Raw genomic sequence first — 11,796 nt, 5'->3', positions numbered from 1 at the left:
AGGAGATGGGAGTGTCTTGTGTGAGCACCAGCAAGGAGGGCAGGGTCATTGCACTGAAGAATACCTGAAGAATTCCCTACCTTGAGTAGGAAATGGGAAAGTATAAGAAGACTGGAAAGGTAAGGGGAAATAATAAGAAATAATCAACAGAGGGAAGACACTAGAGTTAAGAGGGGTTGGAGAAGGCTTCCAACAAAAGAGGGAATTTTAGGTGGGACTTAAAGGAAGCCAGGGAAGCCAAAAGGGGGAGATGAGGAGGGAGAGCATTCCAGGGCTTTGAACACCAAATGGAGGATTTTGTATTTGATTCTTGAGGTGTAAGGGAGCTACTGAAGACTATTCAGTAGGCAAGTGACATGGTGGCATGTGCCAGCTTAGCTGAAGTGATAGGGCACCTTGAGGAAGAGAGAGGAAGTGGCATGTGCCAAGCAACTCAAATCATCACCACCACCACCACCTCCCCTGTGGAGATAGCCCAGGACCCTGAACCCCAAAGCCTTAGGAATAGCAGTGCCCCCTTGCTTTCAGTCCAGGTCTGTAGCCATCATTGAGGGGAGAAGGGGGTCCATCTTCCTCACTCACTGCTAACCAACTGCCCACCAATGGGCAAGTGTGTCCCAGAACCCTGAGAGTGATAGCACCCTCCAGACCCCCAGTCCAGTTTACAGTCCAGTCTTCATAGCTAGCATCCCAGGAAACAATTCCCAGTTGCCATGTCTAGAAATTACTTCTGCAAGTGCTGAAGCCACAGCTACTGAAGGTTCTGGAAGTTTTCACCACCAAAGTCCTTGGCTCCGTCAAATGGTTCATCATCAAGAATGGACATTCTTTTATCAGCAGCAAGGACATTGGAGAAAAAGCATGACCATCTGCTTTGCTGCTGCACTCTTAGCACAGGACCTTTCCACTTGACTCGAAGCTGAAACATTTCACACATGTTATCTCCCCTGATTAAAATGGGATTAGGGACTGGCTTACTTTTCAATTTGCATCCCTGATACTTAGCAAAGTGCTTTGCACATGGCACATTTTTAATAAATGTCTTTTCATTGATTCATTCATTCATAACCTGTACTTGAAGAAACCATGATGGCTCTTTTTGATCACTGTTTCTTTTCTAGTGTCCACTAACCATCCCTCTGATAATGTAGTCTAGAATTTTGTCCGAAATTGAAGCTAAGCTCATCTGCCTATCAGTTGAAAACTCCATTCTCTTTTCCTTTTGAAAACTGGGACATTTGCCTTTCTCCAGTCCTCTATTACCTCTCTCATTCTACATGATCTTTCAAATCATGCCTGCCCATGCATGGCTTGGAAATCACATCTGCTAGTCTTTTCATTGCCCTGGGATATAATTTGTTTCAGCTCTTGGATTCAACAAGGGCAACTAGGTGATTTCTTACAATCTCCTTATTTATCTTGGGTTTCAACTCTCTATAGTAGCCTTTTTTGGTCGGTCCTTTTCAGTCCATATATCATTCTCCTGAGTGGAAAAAACTCCAGCAAAGTGAGGGTCCAGTCAGTTACTGTCTTGTTCATTCTTTATTTATTTATTCATTTACTTATTTATCTATTTATTTACCTATTTATTTATTGGCAATTGGGGTTAAATGACTTGCCCAGGGTCACACAGCTAGTGTCAAGTGTTTGGTCTGAGGCTGGATTTGAACTCAGGTCCTCCTGACTTCAGGGCCAGTGCTCTATCCACTTTGCCACCTAGCTACCCCTTGTCTCTTTCATCCTGAACAGCAAAGAAGGGATACTTCTTTGATACCACTCTTTCCCCTATTGTGGCTAATTGAGGGGAGAAGGAAGGATTGTTCTTAGCTTTTCTTTCTCAGCTCATTCTGAGATTTAATATTCCCCAAACCATTCATTTAGGATGCGTGTCATGCTTTTATAGCTATCATCCATGACCTTTCCTTGCTTCTATATTCCCTAAATTTCTTAGTTGATCAATCTTAGCTTCTTAGTGAATTCCCTGGACTTGTTCATCTCTTCAAGACACTCCTGCTTTTCAACATCATTGGATTTGTTTCTGTTCGCATCTTCACAATTTCCTTCTTAAGAGTAGTCTTTCCCTCTTGAGTCAGTCAGTCAGTCAGTCAACAACCATTTAAGTGCTTACTCTGTGACAGGCGCTATGCTGGGGATACAAAGAAAGACAAAAGCAGGGTCCTTGTCCTCTGGGAGCTTACATTCTGATGGGGAGACAACATGTAAATGATTCAGTACATACCATATTTTGGTGGTGGTGGTGGTGGTGGTGGTAAATAGGTACAGTATATATAAAAAGGTTACAAGGTAACCATGTGAGAAAGGCATCAGCAGCTAGGGAGAACTGGAAAGCTTAGTCAAAAAGTGGCTTTTCTGTTGAGTCTTAAGAAACTTTGGGATTAGGAGATGCAGAAGAGGAGAGACAAATCGGACAGCCAATACAAAGGCACAGAGGTGGGAGATGATGGACTCATGTATAAGGAATTAGCTAGAAGGCCAGTATGACTGGAACATAGACTGTGTGGAGGGGGGTATTGTATCATAAATCTGGAAAGGGAGGTTGGGACCAGGCTGTAAGAAGGGCTTTAAATGACAAATAGAGGATTTGTATTTGATCCGAGAAGCAATGGGGTTTATTGAGGGGTGGGGTGAGGTGGGGTGAGTGATGTGGTCAGACCTGCCCTTGAGGAAAATTGCTTTGGTGGCTTGTGGAAGGGGAAAGCCTTGAGGCAGGGAGACCAGCTAGGAAGCTAATTCGACACTCCAGGCAAGAAAGGGTTAATGAAGGTCTGCTTTAGGGGAATTCTTGCTGTAAGCAGAGAGACATGGAGATAGAAAAGATAAGATTTAGCAACAGAATGGATATGTTTGGGGGAGGGAAAGTAAGGGTGACATCTAGGCTTTGAACTGTCCTTGATAGAAACAGGAAGTTCAGGGAGAGGATTAGTTTGGGAGGAAGAAGGACAATATGGATTCTGTTTTGGATAGGTTGAGTTGGAGATGCTAATGGGACTTCCACTTCTCAATGGCCTGTCTCCTTTCTTCCACCCATCAAGAGCTGCTCTTACACGATCCGGGGTGTGTCAGCTTCCATTTAGCCTTCTTCCCTTTCTCTGGGATCATGGTCATTCTCTCTGGTACAAAAAAATCATGAAGCAAAATGAAGAGTCGAATCCATTATTGCTACTCCCATAATTTCCCTTCTAGAAACCATCCTTTTGGCGAGAACTACATCCAGAATAGAATTTCCCCTTTTGGTTTCTCCACCTTTTGAAGGATGAAATTATCATTCAGGCAAATCAAGAAATTATTAGCTGCTTTTGGCAGAGAGAGTGCTCAAGCAGATGTTGAAATATTTGAAATGCCAGGCATGGGAATTATTTCTTGGACTCCTCATGTGGTTCTTCTTTCTGCAGAGCTGCAAGTAGGAAGGGTTCTGCCCAGGGCACTTGATTCTAAGGAGCACCATTCCTGCCCTCCCACACCTCTCCGATATCTGCTAGTCTTAAAGTGACACTCCCCCTCTCATCCACAATCCACTATTCCCTCATCTGGCCCTGATTGTCCTGTCACTGGAGAGAGACCTGAGGGCTGGCTCACTGTTACATGTACGTTCTTGCATTATCCTGGGGTCAAGAGAGATGACCACTCTTGTGCTCTGTTCCACCACATTGCCCTCTGCATCCCACTCCCTCTTCCAGCCTTCTCCTTGGGGTTTCTGTTCTGGGACTTATTAAATGGGCAGAAGGGGCACAGGCTGCATCTGGCCCTCCCCTATCCCCTGAAGCAATGGCAGGCCATAGTTTGAGACCTTTGCAGTAAGGGCATGTTTTTGCCTAGGTGAGCTTGAGTTCCTGGCTGCTTTCTGCTACTTTTGTGTTTCTTCCTTGAACACATGTTTTTGACCAGCAACCAGCAGGCCTTAGAAATGGACATTTTCAGCCTGGCTGGCTACTTCAACAGTGCGAGTTCCTGGGTTCTGGGGTCTGTCTCAGCTGCCCAATAGGAAGTACTTTCTGAAACAATGCAGCTTTTTGGAGAAGATAGCCCCTTGACAGGAGCATCTGAACCTGAAGGGACTAAGCAGCTATGCCTGGCTGGCCAGAACAACAGAACCTTGGCAGATGTTCAGACCTAATGATGAACTGGAAATCTCTGTCCAGCAGTCCCACGAGGGGCTTTGCCTTGAGCCGGGGATAGAATAGGTGTGATGCACTATTGTTTAATGTTTCAGTATTTGTGAATGTGTGCTTATGAGTCTTGTATTTCAAGCATTTCTTTTGTGGTTGAGGAAATAAATTACTATAGAGCTTGGTACATTTCATACCTTTTCTAGAAAAGACCTTGGCTTTTTATAAATACATATTTATTGATATCTTTGTTTTTATAACACTTAAATTTCCCCTTGCGTCCTTCCCCCTTTCTTCCCAGAGAATTATATCTTATAATAGAGTTTTTTAAGAAAAAAAAAGAAAATTTTTTAACAAAATCAATCAATACATTAAAAAAACCTGTTGTATGCAATGTTCCAAACTTGTGCTGCTCCCCACCCTCTACCTTTCCAAAGATGTGGAGAAAGATGCCTTCTCTTATTGAAGAGACCCTATTAATCCTATGAGAAGATCGAGCCATACCTAAGCTTTGCTTAAGAGATTTCCTCTGGAACTCTGGGGTGGGGCATAATGAAAAGGAGAAAAAGAACAAAGATGCCTGACACTTCTTTGGGGGTCAGACTGCCCCAGGATGGATCCAAGCCCTGGGTCAGTCCAGAACAGAGCCCTTAGGGGAGGGGCTCTCTTGGGTCACACAAATAAAGCCCAAGATTTCATGGAAGAAGAATTTGGGTCCATAGTCTCCAGGATACGGGAAGGCTGCACCTGGGAAGGTTTTCCCTCAGGGGATGGAGCAGGCAGGATGGAATGGAGAAAAGCTCACCTTGGGGACAGGGAGAGGTGGCTGCTCCTTGACTCTGTAGCCAATCATTTTTGAAGCAACATTTCTGTGATGGGGACCAGAAGCCACTATATCCTGTATATCATTTAGTCATAGGTCAGAGCCTGTGCCCCCAGAAAGAGACCAATTCACCTTACATGTGCTTTCCCAACTACATTTGGATTATTTCACACTAGGTATCACATCAGCAGCTAGGTAGTGCAGTGGTTAGGGCATTGGGTCTGGAGTCAAGAGGACCTGAGTCCAAATATGGTCTCAGATACTTACTAGTTGTGTGATCCACTTCACCCTGTTTGCCTCAGTTTCTTCATCTGTAAAATGAACTGGAGAAGGAAATGGCAAACTATTCCCAGTATCTTTGCCAAGAAAACCCCAAATGAGGTGACAAAGAGTCATACATGATTGAAACAACTGAACAGCAACAAAATCCCATGAGCATCTCATGCTCAACATGTCCAAAACAGAACTCGTTATCTTTCCCCCCAAATCACTCCATTTTCAAACTTCTCTATTTTCATCATGCAGCTGGTGGCACATTGGATAGAGTATGGGGCCCGAAGTTATGAAGACCTGAGTTCAAACCCCACTTCAAAAACTTACTAGTTATATGACTCTGGTAGTTTCTGTCTCAGTTTCTCCTACTGTAAAATTGGAATAATAACAGTACTTACCTTTCAGGGTTGTTGTGATGATCAAACCAGATATTGGTAAAAGTACTTAGCACAGTGCCTGGCACATAGTAGGCAGTATATAAATGCTTATTCCATCCCACCCTCCTGGCCATCTAGTTTTGGAAACCCAGCATCATCCTCAGCTTCTCACTCTCCCTCACCTCATACATCCAGTAAGTTGCCAGATCTTGTTCTTTCCACTTAAATATCATCTCTGGAATTTGTTCCCTTCTGTCTATTCATAGCAGCATCACCCTCATCAGGGCCTCATCACTGCCTACCAGGCTATTTCAATAGCCTCCTAATCAGTCTCCCTGGCTCAAGTCTTTCCCCACTCCAACCCATCCTCCACACAGCTGCCAAAGAGATTTTCTTCAAGCACAGGTCTGATGGTTTGACTCCTCTACTGCTTTAGAGGTAGCTCAATGGTGCAGGGAAGGCCTGAGTTCAAATCCAGTCTCAGACACTAGTTGTGAGACCTTGAACAAGTCATTTAACCTGTTTCCTCAACTGTAAAATGGGGATGATAATAGCACCTGCCTTGAAGGGTTGTTGTGAGAATCAAATGAGGTAATATTGGAAAGGTTTAGTACAGTACCTGGCACACAGCAAGTGCTTTATAAATGCTTATTTCTTTCCTTCCTAAAAACTTTATTTGCCTTGAAGATCCAATATAAACTCCTTCTGGCTTCTAAAGCCCTTCAGAACCCAGTTTTCCAATCTTGTTATACATTACTTCCTTTCCTAAGCTCTGCAGTCCAGCTAGTGCAGCTTTCTCAGACATGACCCTTCATCCTCTCCCTCCTGCCTTTGCACTGGCTGTTCCATATGTCTGGAAGGCCCTCCCTCCTCTCCTCCACCTCTGAGAATCCCTTGTTTCCTTCAAAGCTCAGCTCAAATGCTATCTTCAACATGAAGTATTTTATACCTCTATTTAGATGCTACTGCCCTCTGCCCACCCCTAAAAAATTTACTTTGACTTTATCTTGTATATGCTCATTTATGCACATGTTGAATGTACTATCATTGAGGGCAGGGGCTATTTCATTTTTGTCTTTGTATCCCAGCCCCTAGCAGAGAACCTGCTACATGGTAGGCATGTGATAAATGCTTGTTGACCGGATTGGCTGTGTTCTGGAGTAAGAGGTCTCCCGCTGCCCTGATCTTGCTCCAGGAGCCACATTCGCTGTCTCTGGTGCTAACTTTATGTCTAGGGTCTAAGGAGGTGGGAAGCTCTCCATAAATTTCCATAGCAGGGCAGCCACAAAAGTTGCCTTTATCTATAAGAAAGCTTTGTTGGTAAAGTCATTGTGCCTGGGCCTTCTTTTTAAAGCTATGTTGAGGGAAAGAGGACCGGAATTAGGACGATGATGACTGACATCAAAGAGAAAGCCAAAGCTGCCTATTTCCTACCTTGGGTCTATTTTCTTTACCAGGGAAAATGATCTTTGGAGTGGAAAGGGCAGAATCAAGTTGTTTAGCAGGAGTGAATACCCACGATAAATAGGGCAAGAGCTGGAGAACACTGAGATGCCCTTGATAGCTGGCATTTACTATGTGCTGAGCATGGTACTAAGTATTTTACCAAAATTATCTTATTTGATTCTCACAACAACCCTGGGAGGTAGATGTATTATCCCCATTTTACAGTTGGGGAAACTGAAATGGAAAGTGGTTATGTGACTTGCCCAAGGCCACACAGCTAGGACATGCTGGAGGCTGGATTTGCCCAGTGCTTTATCCACTGTGCTGCCTAGCTACCTCTCAGTGAGTTTAAGCTACCTGGTCCACATGAACTGCATCCCAGAGGGCTGAAAGAATGGGCAGATATGATTGCTTGCTGAGTCATTGTTATTGACCTTTAAAAAGCAGTGGCAAACAAGAGAGGTACTGCAGACAACCAGAAAACAGCTAATGTCATCCTAATTTTCAAAACAAAAAGAGAGCAAAGTTTACTCTAAGTATGACTTTAATTATGGAAGAAATCAGTAAAGTGATGGCTAGCGAGCCATCTAGTAAGGAAACCGGTGATCACAAAGGAAGAGGAAGTATGGATTCATTAAGGCAGGGCATTCCAGATGAGCCTTCTGTGCTTTGGTGAATTGGGTTACTCAGCTACTGGATCAGGGAAAAGCTACGGAGGCAATTTCTCTTTAATGTTAGCAGAGCATTTGCCTTATATCTCATACTAGTCTCATGACAAAGATGTGGACTAGGTAACTGTACAATTTGATGAATTTGGAATTGTTAAATGACTGATTCAAAAAATAAGCTTTAAGACTCTAATGTCAAAAAGACAGGAGTTATTTAGTGGGGTTAGTGGCCAGGGATGGGGCCGGGAATCTGTGCCATGCCCTGTTTAACGTTTTTATTAAAGGCTCTGATGCTCATTAGATTTGTAGAGGACCTCAGCACTTAACCCAGTGCCAGACATATAGTAGGCACTTAAGCAATGTTTATTGACTGACTGGCTGACTGACCAAGCTGATCAGAAAAGCTAATACACCTTGTGATAGGTTCAAAAAATTCTTGTTCTGTGCATACCCTTTGATCCAGCAATACAAGAGGAAAGGATCTACTTGTACAAAAATATTTATAGCAGCTCTTTTTGTGGTGGCCAAGAATTGGAAATTGGGGGGATGTCCATTAACTGGGGAATGGCTGAACAAGTTGTGGTATATGATTGTGATGGAATAGTATTACGCTATAAGAAATGGTGAGCAGGATGATTTCAGAAAAACCTGGGAAGACTTATATGAACTGATGAAAATGAAGTGAGCTGAAATGAGAGAACATTGTAACAGCAATACTGTTGATAAAGAATTGTGAATGACTTAGCTATTCTCAGCAATACAATGATCCAAGACAATCCCAAAGTACTCATGATGAAAAAATGCTATCTGCCTCCAGAGAAAGAACTGATCTTGTCTGAATACAAACAGAAGCGTACTATTTTCCTCTTTATTTTTCTTTTTTCTTTCTTTTTCTTCCTCCTTCCCTCCCTCCCTTCCTTCCTTCCTTTCTTCCTTCCTTCCTTCCTTCCTTCCTTCCTTCCTTCCTTCCTTCCTTCCTACCTTTCTTTCTTTCTTTCTTTCTTTCTTTCTTTCTTTCTTTCTCTCTTTCTCTCTTTCTCTCTTTCTCTCTTTCTCTCTTTCTCTCTTTCTCTCTTTCTTCTTTCTTTCTTTCTTTCTTTCTTTCTTCTTCTTCCTTCCTTCCTTCCTTCCTTCCTTCCTTCCTTCCTTCCTTCCTTCCTTCCTTTCCTTTCTTTCTTTCTTTCTTTCTCTCTCTCTCTCTCTCTCTCTCTCTCTCTCTCTCTTCCTTCCTTCCTTCCTTCCTTCTTTCCTTCCTGTCTTGCACAAAATGACTAATTTAGAAGTGTTTTACATGATTGCATATATGTAACCTATATCAGATTGCTTGCAGTCTCAGGGAGGGGGGAAAGAAGGGAGAGAATAATAGAATTCAGAACTCACAACTTTAAAAAAATGTTTAAACTTATTCTTCCATGTAGTGTGGGGGGGGAGAATAAAATATTGTTTTAAAAAATAAACTGCAAAAACTTTTTAAAAAATTTCTTGGACCCATGAGGACCATAGGCTGAATCTAACAAGATAAAATTCAGTAAGGTTAAATGTCAAGTATTACACACTGGCTCAAGAAATCAATGTCATAAGTAAGGAAGCATGCTTAGTTAATGGTTTATCTGAAAAAAAGATTTGGGATTTTTAGAGCACTCTAAGCTCACCATATGACAGCCAAAAGAGCTAACATGAATGCAGATTAAGAGGATTACCTCTAGGAATGAATGAAATGGTTTTAGTCCTTCTGTACTCTGGAGTATTAGGTTTAATACTTGACACCACAATTGAGGAAGGACATTGATAATTTGGCAAGCATCCAGAGGAGGGCAACCAGGAAAGTGAAAGGCCTCAAGTCCATGCCATATGACAATTGGTGGAAAGAATAGGGGACATTTAGTCTACAGAAGAGAGGACTCATGGAGGACCCAATAGCTGCATTCGATTATGTAGAGGGCTGTCATATGGAAAAGGGTTTAGATTTATTTTGCTTGACCCCAGAGGGTAGAACCCAGGAGCAGAGAGGGGAAGTAGCAAGAGGCCAATTCAAGTTTGACATCAAGAAGAACTTCCAAACAACTAGACCTGTCCAAAAGCAGAGGGGCTTGTCTCAGGAGGCATGGGTTCCCGTCTTTGGAGGTTTTCAGTCCGAGATTGGATGGCTACCTGTCACTTATGTCACAGTGAGGCCTCCCTTCACATAGGGGTTGGACTAGAGGACCCCTGAGGTCCCTTCCAGATCTCAAATTGTGTGATTCTGTAATCAGAAGCTTTCTACTAATCAGAGCTATCCAAATGGGCTGCTTTGGAAGTAATCATGATAATAATAAGCAGTCTATAAGGCACTTTACATATATTATCTCATTCAGTCCTTAGCACAATCCCATAAACTAGGCAACATAAGTATTAATATCTCCATTTTATAGATGAGGAAACAGAGTTTCAGAGGGTTTCAAAGGCCCATGAGCACAAGCTAGCAAGGTGGGATACTAACCAACTCAAAGTCCAGTGCTATTTCATCTACACAACTATGTCTCTTTAATGGATTTCCCCTTCACTGGAGGTTTACAAGCAGAGGGCAGGTGACCACTCGTGGGTGGGGTTCCATAAAGAGAACTCTTGCTCAGATACTGGTTAGATGAAATGCTCTCTAAGGTTCCTTCCAATTCTGAGATTCTGCAATCCTTAGAAGGGTAGGAAACTAGTGAGGCCCCTGGCAGATAAAGCAATAAGACGGGGGTGGCCTGAAGTCCCCTAGTCTTCCCCTCTTTCCTTTATTCCTTTCTCCTCTCCTCAGCCTCACTGGTTCCCTTGAGACTTTGAACTTGGAGGAGAAGCCAGACTTGTCTCCATGGATACCAGCTGAGCAAAGTTTCTCTGCCTCCAAGACTGAGAGAGGAGGGGCTAAGTCCAAGGGTGGGGGCAAAAGGAGGGGTGCCAGCTCCTCTTCCTAGATCCAGGCCCCCTTCTGAAGGGACACTGGTCCCTCTCTGGTCCTCAGATTCAGGGGATGCCAAGAGGTGGCTTACTTGCAAGGAGCAGAGACCCAGAGCAGGAGCAAAGAGACTGGGGGTCTAAGACCAGCCCTTCACCCCAATGTGCTCTGCAACCTTGGATAAATCTCTTCCCCTCTCTAGGCCTCAGTTTCCTCATTTGTAAAATTAGGGGGTTGAATTAGATGATCCCTAAGATCTCTTCCAGCTCTGACATTCTAGGACTCTATGACTGAGGGAGAGTATTCCACCTCTATCTCCATCTTCCCTTGGTTAGTCCTCAACTCCCAGACTCTGGGGAGGGGGGGTGTCCTACAGCTGGGTGACCAGCTGGGTGCTGGGCCCTGGGCTGGGCTGGGCCATCTTGAAAGGGAGATAGGGATATATAACATTGATGGTGTATGTAGTCTGGAAGGAAGGCTAGGTTTGACCCAGGTACACAAAATGATAATAATGGACAGGATGCCCTAGGAAAGGGGCAGACAACAGGCTGGGGCAGAAGAAGAGAGAGACAGAAAGAGACAGAGAGAGAGACAGACAGACAGTCAGAGACAGACAGAGATGAGACAGAGAGACACACACACACACAGAAACAAAGGCAGAGAGAGAGAAGACAGAGAGAGAGAGAGAGATGGGAGAGAGACAGAGACAGAGAGAGAGACAGAGATAGAGACAGAGAGAGACAGTGACAGAGAGAGACAGAGAGAGGAGAGAAAGAGATGAAGATAGAGGCAGAGACAGAGAGAGATCTCTGGGAAGGGTAGGAGAAGGGTAAATCAAGGCTTCCTGGAAGAAGTAGCACCTAAGCTTTTCTTAGAAGGCTTATACAGATTTCAACAGAATGAGATGGAAATGTTATGGGGAAGGTATGTTAGAACCTCTTCTGGCCCCTAGTAGCTGCATGATGGCCCATTACATAGAAGGAAGAGACCCCAAAACAGAAAATGATTAACAAAGAGCCCTAAGTGGATGTTTTCCTATTTATTGCACCTTTTGTTTCCAGGTGCTGACCCAGCAGCGGAGAGAATGCTGGGCCTGGAATCAGGAAGACCTGAGTTCAAATTTGACCTCAGACACTTAATAGCTGTGTGACTTTGGGCAAAT

This window comes from Phascolarctos cinereus, unplaced genomic scaffold, assembly GCF_003287225.1.
Source record: "Phascolarctos cinereus isolate Bilbo 61053 unplaced genomic scaffold, phaCin_HiC Scaffold_4;HRSCAF=312, whole genome shotgun sequence".
Taxonomy (NCBI): Eukaryota; Metazoa; Chordata; class Mammalia; order Diprotodontia; family Phascolarctidae; genus Phascolarctos; species Phascolarctos cinereus.
Note: the sequence above shows the minus strand (reverse complement) of the source record.